At 47.2% G+C, this 12879-nt stretch overlaps 1 protein-coding gene across 2 annotated transcripts in view; it reads right to left on the bottom strand.

Annotated features, from left to right (window-relative positions):
- Positions 1 to 9242, bottom strand: part of DAB1 (DAB adaptor protein 1) — a 436853-nt gene extending 427611 nt beyond the window's left edge. For both annotated transcript variants that reach the window (XM_081225678.1, XM_081225679.1), the window contains exon 1: positions 9131 to 9242. The gene's annotated coding sequence lies outside the window, so the exon portion shown is untranslated. The remainder of the gene's footprint in view (positions 1 to 9130) is intronic.
- Between the last annotated feature and the right edge of the window lie 3637 nt (positions 9243 to 12879).

The following is a 12879-nucleotide window of genomic DNA, read 5'->3' as shown; positions in this document are numbered from 1 at the left end:
TGTGAGCATGCATGTAATACTGCTCAAAATAACGTGTCCTGGGATTGAAAACAAGCACCACAACATGCCATGGTCAGAGTGGGTGGGCATCACCGGGCAATCACTAGGGAACAGCAATGCGTGGCTTCTCTGCCTTACTCTCTGGGCAGTGCCTGGATCATTTACGATCATTCACATCCAAAGTTGACTCTTGTCCTGCCACCTGTTGGGATTTTTACTACTACTTCCAAATCTACTGGGAAAAATCTGCACCAGCCAAGTCAAAGATAGAAAATCCTAGGGGTGTATCTTAGCTATAATCAACATTGAATCCTAGGAGAAAAGCTAAGCCACCATCTTCCATATAACTATGATTTAGCGCGAAAAGCCTCTCCCAGGGAGCCTGTAAGTCTCCCACTTTCTTTCTGCTCCCATTCTTTCTGCTATGCATTCCTCAGCAACATTCTAACATTCACTCTACATGTTGACATACATGTATACAGTAATATATGAATATAGGCTAGAATAAAAAAGGAAAATGTCACCCAAATATGACATATGTTTTTTTTTTTTTTTTTTTTCTTTTTGCGGTATGCGGGCCTCTCACTGTTGTGGCCTCTCCCGTTGCGGAGCACAGGCTCCGGATGCGCAGGCCCAGCGGCCATGGCTCACGGGCCCAGCCGCTCCGCGGCATATGGGATCCTCCCAGACCGGGGCACGAACCCGTATCCCCTGCATCGGCAGGCGGACTCTCAACCACTGCGCCACCAGGGAGGCCCTGACATATGTTTTAGATGACGTGAGCTTTTTCAAGAGGATGTCCTTCACTTCTATGAAGAGAGATGCTTGTCGTGGCATGACGGTGCGTAATTATAAAACTTTGTTACTGAAAATAAGTTACTCCCCAGGGAACCTCATAAACCTTCAAAGTATCTAGTGTCCAGGGACTGAGTAATTAATCAGCATTAATTGATAAATTTCCTTTTTGATTAAAAACATTTCTGGTTATCATTTCCTGTAATGAAAGTGGATAGTTCTAGTGGATTAGTTATAAGACAGATTTGAATAAGTTGTTACTGCTAATGATTCCAAAAGACGTCAAGAAAACAGAGATGACTTTCAATAGCTGATTACTATTCATTTCCAAATCCAGATTACAAAATAAAGAACTGCCACCAAAAAAAAAAAAAAAAGAATGTGCTTACAAGATCGTTGATCACAAAGAATTTCAATATTGTCAGTGAAAAACAAGTTACCCCAATCTTTCTATCCACATGAGCTTAATGAACCACATAAAAGTACACACATTTAATTCAATTCAATCCAGCAGACGCTTATTGAGCATCTACTATATTCTAGGCACTGCTGGTAAAAGTAGAAGCCACATTCCTTCTCCCTAAAGAGCTTATAAATGTCCTCTCCTGGACAGTTATTGGACAAACTACTATTTCTTATCATCTCTGTAGTGACTAGCTAGAAACTGGATGAGAATTCAATGGAATTCTTTTTAAGTCTGTTCTTCTGAAAAGCATATTCAAAATAATTATATGGAATGATAAATACCAAATGTGGAATAGTGGTTCTCTCTGGCAGGAGGGAAGGAGATCTGATGGGGAGAGGTTACTAAGTAGCTTTGACTACATTTACATGGCTTGCCTTCCTAGGCTGAGTGGTAGGGACAGAGTTTTCTACTCATTGTTATGTACACATTTTCATATGTCTTAGAAATATACCATATTACATTTCAAATCAAATGCATTACCTTCTCAATCAAATTAACTGTTCTGCTTAAAAATCATAAGTGCTTACCTACAAACCTTTTCTCCAGTCTATCTCATGAGACACTGAGAGGGACTTCTTGAAATCAAAGATTCTGCAGAAAATAAGTTTGGAAAACTCTTAATGAGGTACCTGAGTTTCTTAACTGCAGGAAATCTCTGCAGCTTTCACATGTCAGTAAATACTGTGTCTTACTAAGAGTAGGATACATAATTCGGGGCTTCCTAAGTATTTTTGAGCATGCAACTTTTTTTCCTTGTGAATGCCCTTTCTTTTGAAATACTCATAACCATCCTGGGGGACACCAGTGTTCCCCAGAACAAAGTTTGGAAAAGGCTCTACAAAATAATCCATTTCAGCCACATATGCTACCTTAGAGCCGCTCTTAACAGGATGCCCATCCCCAAACCAATGATGAAGCTTCTTGCCCGCCTGTCTTTGCCCATATAGTTCTTTCAACCTGGAATGCCTTCAACCCCTCAGAAACTCCTGGTCAACCTCCAGCTTCCAGCTGAAACGAAATCTCTTCTGTGAAGCCTTAGCCATCCTTTCCTTTCTCCAGGTAGAAATAATTCCTCATCTGGAAGCTTCCAGTGCTGCTATACAGATATTCTCTGTACCACATGTCATGCTGTAGCAGCTATTTATGTATAAGGCCAGGTGCCCAGATGGGAGAGACTGTACCTTTGCATCTTGGAACTGTCTGCAGTGCCTAGCACTGAACCAGAGCCAGGTAAAGGGGGTGCTAGTAAGACATGTTGAATGGACACAGGAGTGATGTCTGTATCAGGACATGTGTGGCCTCAATTTCCAGATACTCTTTATGCATATTCATAAGTTTCAGCTGTTACTGTTGATTATGACACTAACAAGAATAGGAACAAACAGTCATAAAGAATGAAAAAGAGACAAAGACTAGGATAAACACAAGAAGAGACAAAGGAAGAGAAAGAGATGCTTAACTGATAAAGAGTGAATGGACAGGTCCAGTTGAGAAACAGAGTGACAGACCAAAAGAGAGTCAGAAATTGGTATGATGCTCAAATTATCAACACAGGGCTGGTAATTTTCCAAGACTCACTGTAGGTGGTCAACACAGCTGACTTGGGTTCACTCTGAACTTCACATCTGTCTGTTACCTTACCTCCTCTAATTTTATCCCCTAAGCCAAACAACACATCTTTGATACCACAAACGTTTACCATTTCAGCTGTGAGTTCTCCTGTTCAGTAGAATTTTATTTGTTTTCTCTTTATGAGAATCCCCCACTGGCACTGTAGACTGGTTACATGTCAGGTTAAAATAAAATAATAATAATAAAAGCAAGCGGGCAATTTCTTTCCAATAGAATATGGTAGCATATTTCATGAAATAGAAGCCAGAGAAGTTTTATGATCCCCAAACCAAAACCTTCCCGTTTCTAAGAACTCAATGGAAGAAAAATACAAAGAGCATCTCACAGAAAAAGAAACCTGATCATTTGCTCTCCAACCTAAGGGAAGTGTTAAAGTGATTAACTGATTTAATGTCTTTTTTCTTTTTTGTACACAGGTTCATATCCTGATACACATTTCATAGACTGAGTTCTGTGCTAGTTTTTCATGGATATAACCCCAGAGGAGGGGTTTTCTTTTCCTACTGGACACTCTTTTTTCAGTACAGAACATCTGGCTGGCTTCCGCTCTTAGCTGTTAATACCCACCCCACCGCTCACCATCCCTTCCTGCTCCAATCTTATTTATATTTCAGGCCACTACTCTATCCTGGTATAGGAGACAGTCTGGTCTAGAAGAAGGAGCACTGGTCAAAGAATTCTGGGTCTGACGGTGCCTCTCAGTTGTACAGTTAGTTATGCATCACACCAAGTCTGATTTGCTTTCCAATCTATAAACTGGGAAGAGTTGACTAACTACTCCTAGAATGTAATCCATCCAATAGTCATTTTATTTCCCTGAAAATAACTGCTGAAAAGTGCAATGACATAGAGATCTTAGCATCATGAAGATTTCACCATTCCCTTCACAAAGAGGAGAAATGTTCAAGGAAATATTTCCAATAAGCCAAACACAAAACAAAACCTTTGGGCTTCCCTGGTGGCGCAGTGGTTGAGAGTCCACCTGCCGATGCAGGGAACATGGGTTCGGGCCCCGGTCCAGGAAGATCCCACATGCCGCGGAGCGGCTGGGCCCGTGAGCCATGGCCGCTGAGCCTGCGCGTCCGGAACCTGTGCTCCGCAACGGGAGAGGCCACAACAGTGAGAGGCCCGCATACCACAAAAAAAAAAACAAAAAAACAGGGCCTCCCTGGTGGCGCAGTGGTTGAGAGTCCGCCTGCCGATGCAGGGGATACGGGTTCGTGTCCCGGTCCGGGAGGATCCCATATGCCACGGAGAGGCTGGGCCCGTGAGCCATGGCCGCTGAGCCTGCGCATCTGGAGCCTGTGCTCCGCAATGGGAGAGGCCACAACAGTGAGAGGCCCGCGTACCGCAAAAAAAAAAAAAAAGTAATAATCATTGGGGCTTCCCTGGTGGCGCAGTGGTTGAGAGTCCGCCTGCCGATGCAGGGGACACGGGTTCGTGCCCCGATCCCGGAAGATCCCACATGCCGCGGAGCGGCTGGGCCCGCGAGCCATGGCCGCGGAGCCTGTGTGTCCGGAGCCTGTGCTCCGCAACGGGAGAGGCCACAACAGTGAGAGGCCCGCATACCACAAAAACAAAAAAAAACAAAACAAAATCTTTGCCTGAACTCCTTAAATATCTATCCTCCTCTCTACCTCCTGGTTAACAAAAAAGCAAAACAAAAAACAATAGGCCAGATACTCTTAGGATATTTAAGTCTTAGGATATCAGTGACAAACAGAAAACTTTTTTTTTTTTTTTTGCGGTATGTGGGCCTCTCACTGTTGTGGCCTCTCCCGTTGTGGAGCACAGGCTCCGGACGCGCAGGCTCAGCGGCCATGGCTCACAGGCCTAGCCGCTCCGCGGCATGGGGTTTTTCCCGGACCGGGGCACGAACCTGTGTCCCCTGCATCCACAGGCGGACTCTCAACCACTGCGCCACCTGGGAAGCCCCACAAAACTTTTTATTTTCAAGGAAAAGGATTTTTCTCTTCTTTGAAGGATAACATTAACAGTTAAATAACATCACATGCTGGGTACTATTCTAAGCACTTGGTGTTAATTCCTATAATTCTCACAACAATCTTATGTGGCAGGTAGTTTTCTATTATAAAGAAAATTGAAGCACAGAGAAGTTAGATAAGCTGGTCAAAGCCACACAGCAGGCAGCACTGGGGGAACTGAGGTCTGAACCCAGGCAGCCTAGCATCCAAGTCCAGACTTCTAAAGACCTGTTATACCACCTCTTAATTCTGAGAATCTCTGCGTACCTCCACTGGTAACCAGTAAGAGCAGTAATGCAATCTCTGCCTACCCAGTTACTGAATATACTAACACAGTAGACATATGTGAACCAATACCTGCCACGATGTCAGAAGTGTTCAAAATGTCCACCATCAGCCTAATGCCGTTAGTAATAGAGAAGTACCCATCTTATGGCATCTGAAATTGGCATCTTTGGCAACTGAAATTGGCAACAACCTGTAGTTTTCTCCTACAGGAAGTCTAACTATTCCGTTATTCCCCATTAAATGTGACAACCACCCTGGGAGATAGAGCTCACCTCCCCACTCAGGGGTAACGTAACATAGTCATTAGGATTGAAAGCTTGGATTTAAATTGTATTAGTTGCTGTATGACCTTGGGCCAGTTACCATCTCTCTCTGTGTCCCACTTTCCTTATCAATCAAATGAGAATAAGAATACAAGTATGCACTTCCTAGGGTTACTGAAGGATTAAATAAGTTAATGCACGTGAAGTGTTTAAGTCTGAGTCTTAGTAAGTGCCCCACAAAGGTTAATTATTCCTATTTTTATTATACTAAGAGAGGTGATTTGCCAATCCAGTACCTGGATTCCATCCTGCCCTTCCAATTCCAAATACCATCCTCTCTGCTTAGCAGAATTCCATGCTCTCTATTACTAAAAGTTACCATTCTCCTGAAATCCTGCTAAGTGCCAAAGCGCCCAACGAGACATTTTCCCCCATAAAATTGCTCACAGCTCCACAAAGTAGATAATATTGTCCCTGTTGTGCAAATGATGAAACTGAGGTTCTGAGAGGTCAAGTGATTCATCCTCAATCACTTAACTCAACCAGTGAACATTTTTTGTTAGTTAGCCCTAAGTAACACTTAAAGTTCCTGACAACCGCCTTCAATTTATGCAACTTTGTAAAGTGCCATCTAACAGACATATACTGTGATTTTCTTGCTTTGTTAGCTTTATTAGCTTGAGAGAAGGATTAAACCCCAGCAAAACCAAGTGTTTGACTTGAGTGAATTATCGAAATGCAAATGCTGCCTCAATTAGATTCTTCCTCTGCCTGCAGGGTGGCTTCAGGCACCCGAAATCCACCAAAGAACATTTTTAAGATGGGTACTATCAGGGACCAAGCCAAACACCCACCTATTTAAGAAAAAATTCCTTGGAGGGCAGAGGGGAGTGGGAGCAGTGGATTCCTCTCTGGCTTTGGGAGAAAATGAACAAGAAGTGATACCATGTCTTCCCTGCAGCCTCACACAATGGTCTGTCTTGCAAATGAAACATACTGTGAAACAGCTTGTGAGATGAGCTTCATCAACAGTAAGCAAGTTTTATTCAGATTTTATTGTTGAATACAATGAACATGATTAAATGTTTCAGATATGCCTATTCAGACCTTAGCAAACCACCACCCAAAAGGAGAGAGAGAAAAAGAAAAAACTCAAAATCATCTTCTAAATCTGCTTTAGTCAGAGATTTAATTGCTAACTTGATGTGGAGAACTGAATTCCCACTTGGTAGCGGCGAGATAGTAACAACACGTTTGCACTCCCCACTTCGCCCTCTTCTCTCATCCCTGCGGATCCGATCCTCTCACCGTTGCCTAATAGTTACAATGTCAGTCTTTAAAATCACCGCATTTTGAACTTCCTAAACCTTTAAGAAGGCCTCTCTGTATGGAAAAGAACAATAGAGCTTCAAAACCATTTCTTCGAGTTTTCAGTACTCCATTTAAATGCTGGGATTTCAATCAAGGACATCAGCAGACAATTTCTGATTGCTTAGAAGTTGACTTTTATACAGTTTTCATTAGGTCGCCCTTCTCAATAGGAAACCAAGAAAATCTGTGATCCCTTTCAGATTCCAGAATTGTCACCAAGCCTTGTCAGGATGGAGAGTGAAAGAGATGGGGGTGGGCTGAGGAGAAGCTGTGGTGTGTCCCTATTCCACCCAACCTCTCCACTTCCCCCTCCTCCTCTATCTTGCCTGTGCAGTTCAGGGTTCCATCCAGAATCACTCATTGAGATAATAAAAAACAATGGGTGCTGATTCAGGGGGTGAGGATGGTTAACAATTTTATGGATTTCCCTCAGACCTATAATTGGCACATAAATGTACAAACGTGAACCGGATAATTAGGGGGTTCTAAACGCAAGCCACCTTTAATTTATATGATTACTAGAAAACATGTGAAGTGCGATGTAATGTCAGCGGAACCCCCCACAAGGCCTTTATTCAAAACCACCATCAACATTTTGAAAGTGCGTTGAACGGGCCAGCAGGAAGGGAGCAGGAGGGAGTAAGAAGCGACAGCAGCGGATGCTTGCTCCGGTCCCCGCCGGGATGTTAGGAGCTGCAGTGTAGCATCCTTCTCGGCGGACTCGCCCTCCCAGCACCGGGCAGCAAAACACGCACTCCCTGCGGCAACCTCTCAACTAGCCCCTCTTTCTGAACGAACTAAAACCCAGGCGTGCGCCGGCATCCAAACGCACACGCAGACGCCGACGCCGACCCACGCGGGCGCGCACCCCACCCTGGGAGACAAGCGCCGGAGTGCACCGATGCCCGCGCCGCGGCGCTCTGCACTCCGTCCGCCGCCGCTGAGCACAGGGCGAGAGCCACACCGCGGTCGCCCGGCGCCCCCGGCCTCCCCACCCCCACCCCATTCCTCCAGATTCTCCCAGCCCAGGCGGAAGTGCCCAGGCAGACCCCCAACAATGAGGACTTGTGTGCTGCAGGCTGGAATTGGCGCGGGGGGGGGGGGGGGGGTTAGTTTACAGGGAGTGAAACGTACACAGTCTGGCGGGTCCGGGAGGGAGCAACGCAGGAGCCAAGTGGCGTCAACCTCTTAAAGCAACCTTCCCCTCGTGCCCCCTTCATCCCGTCCACCAGCACTACCACAAAAAAAAAAAAAAAAAAGTGCTTTAAAAAGTGCACAGAATACACGCGCCCTCCCACCAGGGGTCACAATAATACTCCGCGGGACAAGCCAGCGTCGGGAGGAGAGTCCCGGCTGCAGCAACCAGGGTTTTGAAATGTACTTGGTATACTCAGCCTACAGCTCCTTTCCGACGCCACGACACAACCTCCGCCATCCTTGACTCCCTGGCTCCAGGCTCTCTCGGCGGTTGAGTCCTGCTTTTAGGGCTCCTTTATGAACCGAACCACATGGATTTTAAAGTTTCCCCAGTAGGGGGGTGGGGAAACCTGGCTCTGCAACCGAGGCAGAGCGTCAAGTCTGGATCAGAGAGAAGCAAGAGGGGGCGGGTGGGGAGGAGAGCTCTCGGAGTGGAGGGCGGCGCGGGGTGGTGCTGGGGAGTGGAATGCAAGGGGCGGCGGCAGAGAACCGAGTCGATGGAGGACACGGGAAGAGATGGGTTCCGAGGAGACGCGGGGTCCGGCTCTGACGGTGTTTGCGAAAGGGTAGGGGCCAGTGGGATAGATCTCGCTTTTCGGCAGGTCGGAGCAGAACCGCAGCGCTACCGAGGAGTAGGGAAGTGAAAACCGGGTTTGGCTGAGCAGGGAAGAGGGTCCGACCTGGGGACGCCGGCAGCGCGGCTGAGGAAGGGCTCGGGAGTACCAGGTAGGTTTTGGAGTGGGAGAAGAAAGGTCGTGGGTGGATAGAGACGGGGCCGCAGGAAGGAGGAAGGTGCAGGGGGTCCCGGAGAGAGACGAATGTATTAGGTGAGCAGGTCTGGAAAGAGAACCGCGTGTGGTCAGAAGTAGGGAGATAAGGGGTGGTAGGGAGAGACTCATAAGGAAGGAGCAGAGGCGCCTTCCCCCCTCCAGCAAGTGGAGGAACAGGGAGGAAAACTGCAGTCTCCGTCCCCGCCGCACTCCTGGCCAAACTCCCGAGAGGAACGCCCCAGGAGCCCTCCTCCGCGCCCGGGGACCCCGACGGAGCCACCGGGGCATCCGGACGCCGCGTACCCGCCGACACCTGCCCGCGCTTAACTCCGGGGCGGCCGCGAGCCCACCGCCGTGCCTCACCTAGGCTCGCCGAGAGCATCCTCCTCCGCTGCCGCAGCCGCCCAGGAAGCGGTTATCCATGCCCGGCGGGCGGCGGCACTCAGGCGCGCTCTCCAGCCCGGGGAAGCCCGGGCGAGAGCTGAGCTGGGTCCATTCTGCCCGGGCGCCACGGGCCCGCGTCAGAGCAAGGGGAGGAGACCGCCCCGCGCGCAGACCCGCCTCCTCCCGCGCCCCCGCCCCCGCCCCGCCAGCCCCTCGCCAGCCCGACGCCCTGCGGCGCCGCTCACCTGCCCGCTCCTCGGCCGCAGCCGCCGACGCCGCCTGGCCGCCCGACACGCTCCCCTCGCCCCAGCCTCGCGGCTCTCGCTCCCGCCCGGGTGCTGTGTGCGCCGCCCGAGCGCGTTCCGAGAGCTTAGCGGAGTCGCGGTGGCGACGAGGAGGAGGAAGAGCTAGCGAGCGAGCAAGCGAGCGGGGGCGCCGCGGTTCGCAGTCGCGCCTCTGGAGCCTTGCCGCTCACTCCCCATCCCGGCGTGGTGGAGGAGAGCCGAGACCAGAGCGCCGGGTCTCCGCCCCGGCTGCGTGGGCGGGGAGGGAGTGAGGGCGAGATGGGGTAAAAGCCACCAAACTCGGGTTTTTCACAAAGTATTCCCTGTTTTTGCCACTCACCATCGCCACCAGCCGCCCCCGCCCGGCCTCCCTCATTTTTCTCTACGGTCTGCTCTCTTATCCTCCAGGCCTCTAAACATGCGCATACCCAAATGGAAAAGGCGCTAGTGCGGGAAAACTCGAGGGCAGGTCCCGCGCCGACGTGTGGCCCCCGCTCCCCTTCGCAGGAGGGGGCGCTAGGTCCCAGCGGCCAACCCTGGCTCGTGCGCCCCTGTCGTCACCGAGGCTTCCCAGGCAAAGTTGGGAGACGGAGGAGGCGTGCATCTATCACTCTTTCCTAGGGTGATAGTCCTAGGGAGGGACTCAGGCCCCTGAGGGTGTTCAGGCCCCAGTTAACCCCCAACGTTTCCCCCTGCCGTCCACCCTCCCAACTCTGGTTCTCAGAATGGCCGGGAGTAAACAATCCCAGATTAGGACACGCGCAGGAGAAGGCTCCAGCCAGGATGCAATCAGTTGCTCCCTACTTTTGGTCCTAGCTTACAAAGATCCGCCAAATCTCAGAAAAGAGTGTGTGAGTCTGAAAATTCTTCAGCCCTGAGACTGGATTCAACAGACTGTCGTGGCACACCCATCTCCAGAGTCCCGAATGCCAGGTGTGGGAGGGAAAAAAATCGAGTGAAGTCCTGTGCTGTTGAAGCAGGGCGCGGGGAATGAAAAGAAGAGACTGGCTACAGTTCCTTAAAAAGTTTATTTTTATTCTCTTTAAGGGCCACACCCCTGTCCTCCAGCTGGGTAATAAATGAAGCTAATGTGGCTGATTTGGGCCTTGTTTTTTGTTTGTTTGTTTGTTTTTCCTCGTAGTTTCCATCACTCAGCCATGAAAATTTAATGAAGCATTTAGGGTTATTACCTCCAGAGTCAATGGGCTAAAAATATTTAGCCTAATGCACTCCTTGTAGAGCCAGTAGGCCCATGGCTGGTACATACAAAGTGATGGAGAGACCCTCCCTGTCTCCACAAAATTCACGACCCATTAAACTTATTCCATAATAACAGCTTCTGTACAAATGGAGGCCCCAGCAAACAGAGACTGTCGTGCACCTCCTGAAAAGATAGCAACTTACATAGAGACAGGAAAAATGCGTGAGGTCATTGGCAGGATGCAATCTTGGGAGAAAAGTTGATGGGCGGGAACTCCCAGCAAGGTGAGAGGGAGGTACCACCGGTGGATACTACTGTTTCTATTTACTTAGGGGGTGTGACCAGCCAACCTAATGGTGGGGACCAGAGAAAGTGGCTCAAGTCTCTCCAACTTTTTTAAAGTTCTAGAAAGTGGCAAGAGTTGCTACAGAACACTTAAGATACATTAGTAGAAAGTTCAGGCTCTCCAGGCAACTCTATTAGTTTCCTCGTCTATAAAGACAGACCTCCGGAGTCTGAACTCAATACAAAGAAAACCAGGGGACAGAGACAAACCACAGAAGACCTCACTGAAATAGAGAAAGGGGGTGTAGAAAACTGTTATGCACTTCAAACAACTGGGACAAATGTCAAACCTTACGTGATTGAACGTAGGTCTAACTTTTCATTGACTCTCCCAAAAAGTTTCTCAATGCTTGAGACAGCTGTGAAACATCAAAACAATTTATACACATGTTAAGGTCCTGCCTTTGAGAACTGTGGACTTCACCCCCTTCCACCTTGTTCTGTTTTCAGATGAGGTTATCGTTACAGACTTTGAAGGGAATACCTGACACCAAGTGGCTCCGTGATAAAAATGGAAGATGCTCATGTAAAACTCTGTTTAGTGTTGGAGAAGGTGCACCAGGGAAACTCAGCCAATTCCCATTAAATCTGACAGGGGCAACAAGCTACAGCTGTTCACAACTCCAGGCTGGAAGAAAGTTATACAGATTCTTACTGCAAACAAGCTGCCCACCAAGGACCTAATAGTCTTCAGGGTTAAACCAAATCAAATCTTAAGTACCATTTTAAGTTTTTATGCCAAACATGTCAAGAAACAACTTACTTAAATATTAGGGTGTTTTTTTCTTCTCTTAAATAATAATATAGTTTGTATTATGTGTGGCATAAAGAAAAAATCAATAAACATTCCTTTATCATCTACCCTGAGAAACAGCAAAAATGTTTACATTGTTTATTACATTCCAGGCACCATTCTGGGTGCTTTCCATTCATTAACTCATTTAACCTTCATGACAGCCCAGATAGAGAAGTACTCCTCTTGGTGTGTACTGGATCCTGAGTCATCTTTGACAAGTTACTTACCTCTCTGAGCTTCAAAATCTCAGTTCTACAATAGTGATACCTGCTTCATGAGATTGTGCAAGCTTTAAATGGAAAAATATATTGAACATGTCTAGCACTGAATAAGTCACCCAGTAAACATTGGTTCTCATTCCAGAACAATTCCAAAAATAGTTCACTTTAAATCAACGAGCGTATATGGAGTCCATTTTATATATCAGGCATTGTGCAAAGCATTGGAAATAATGATGGTAAATCAGAAACAGATCCTGCCTTTAAGGATCTCTGAGTCAACTGAATAAAAAGCATGGGCATGAGTAGTAGCATGCAGATGGGTACAAAGGAGTTTTATTGAACTTCACGTAATTCATCCCTATGCACATGATTCTTAAGACACCCAGAGGGGCAGCCTCTATAAGTACTGTTTGAGACTGACCTGCAATTGAAAGCAAAACCAAATGTCAGAAATCATAAATTCAACTAGCAATAATCACTCCTCCAAAGGAACGGATGAAAAGTAGCTCATTTTGTGTATTATTACTTATGTACATTACTTAAAATTCTGTTTATTCCTACAATCATTTCAAATATACCTCTTAATGGATGGAGTATAATAAAATGAATTTGCGCTGTAAGCTCTGGGGATTTCAAACAAATTATTACATAGCCACTGTTTATTAAATAGTTTGTAGTGCTCGCTTATGCCAGGAATATGCTAATATTTCTCTACACATAAAGCTCTCAAATTAATAAAATTTTGAATAACATTCAGGAGGAACATTTCTACCCAGCTCATGAGAAACATCATGTGTTCCAAGTATACTAAAATACAGAATGCACAAAATTTCAAAGGTTAATACCAAAGGTATATAAGCCTCTCATGGTCCCTTTCATTC

This window comes from Mesoplodon bidens (genome assembly GCF_964165515.1).
Source record: "Mesoplodon bidens genome assembly, chromosome: 2".
NCBI classification, from domain to species: Eukaryota; Metazoa; Chordata; class Mammalia; order Artiodactyla; family Ziphiidae; genus Mesoplodon; species Mesoplodon bidens.
This window is presented reverse-complemented; position numbering and strand designations above follow the sequence as displayed.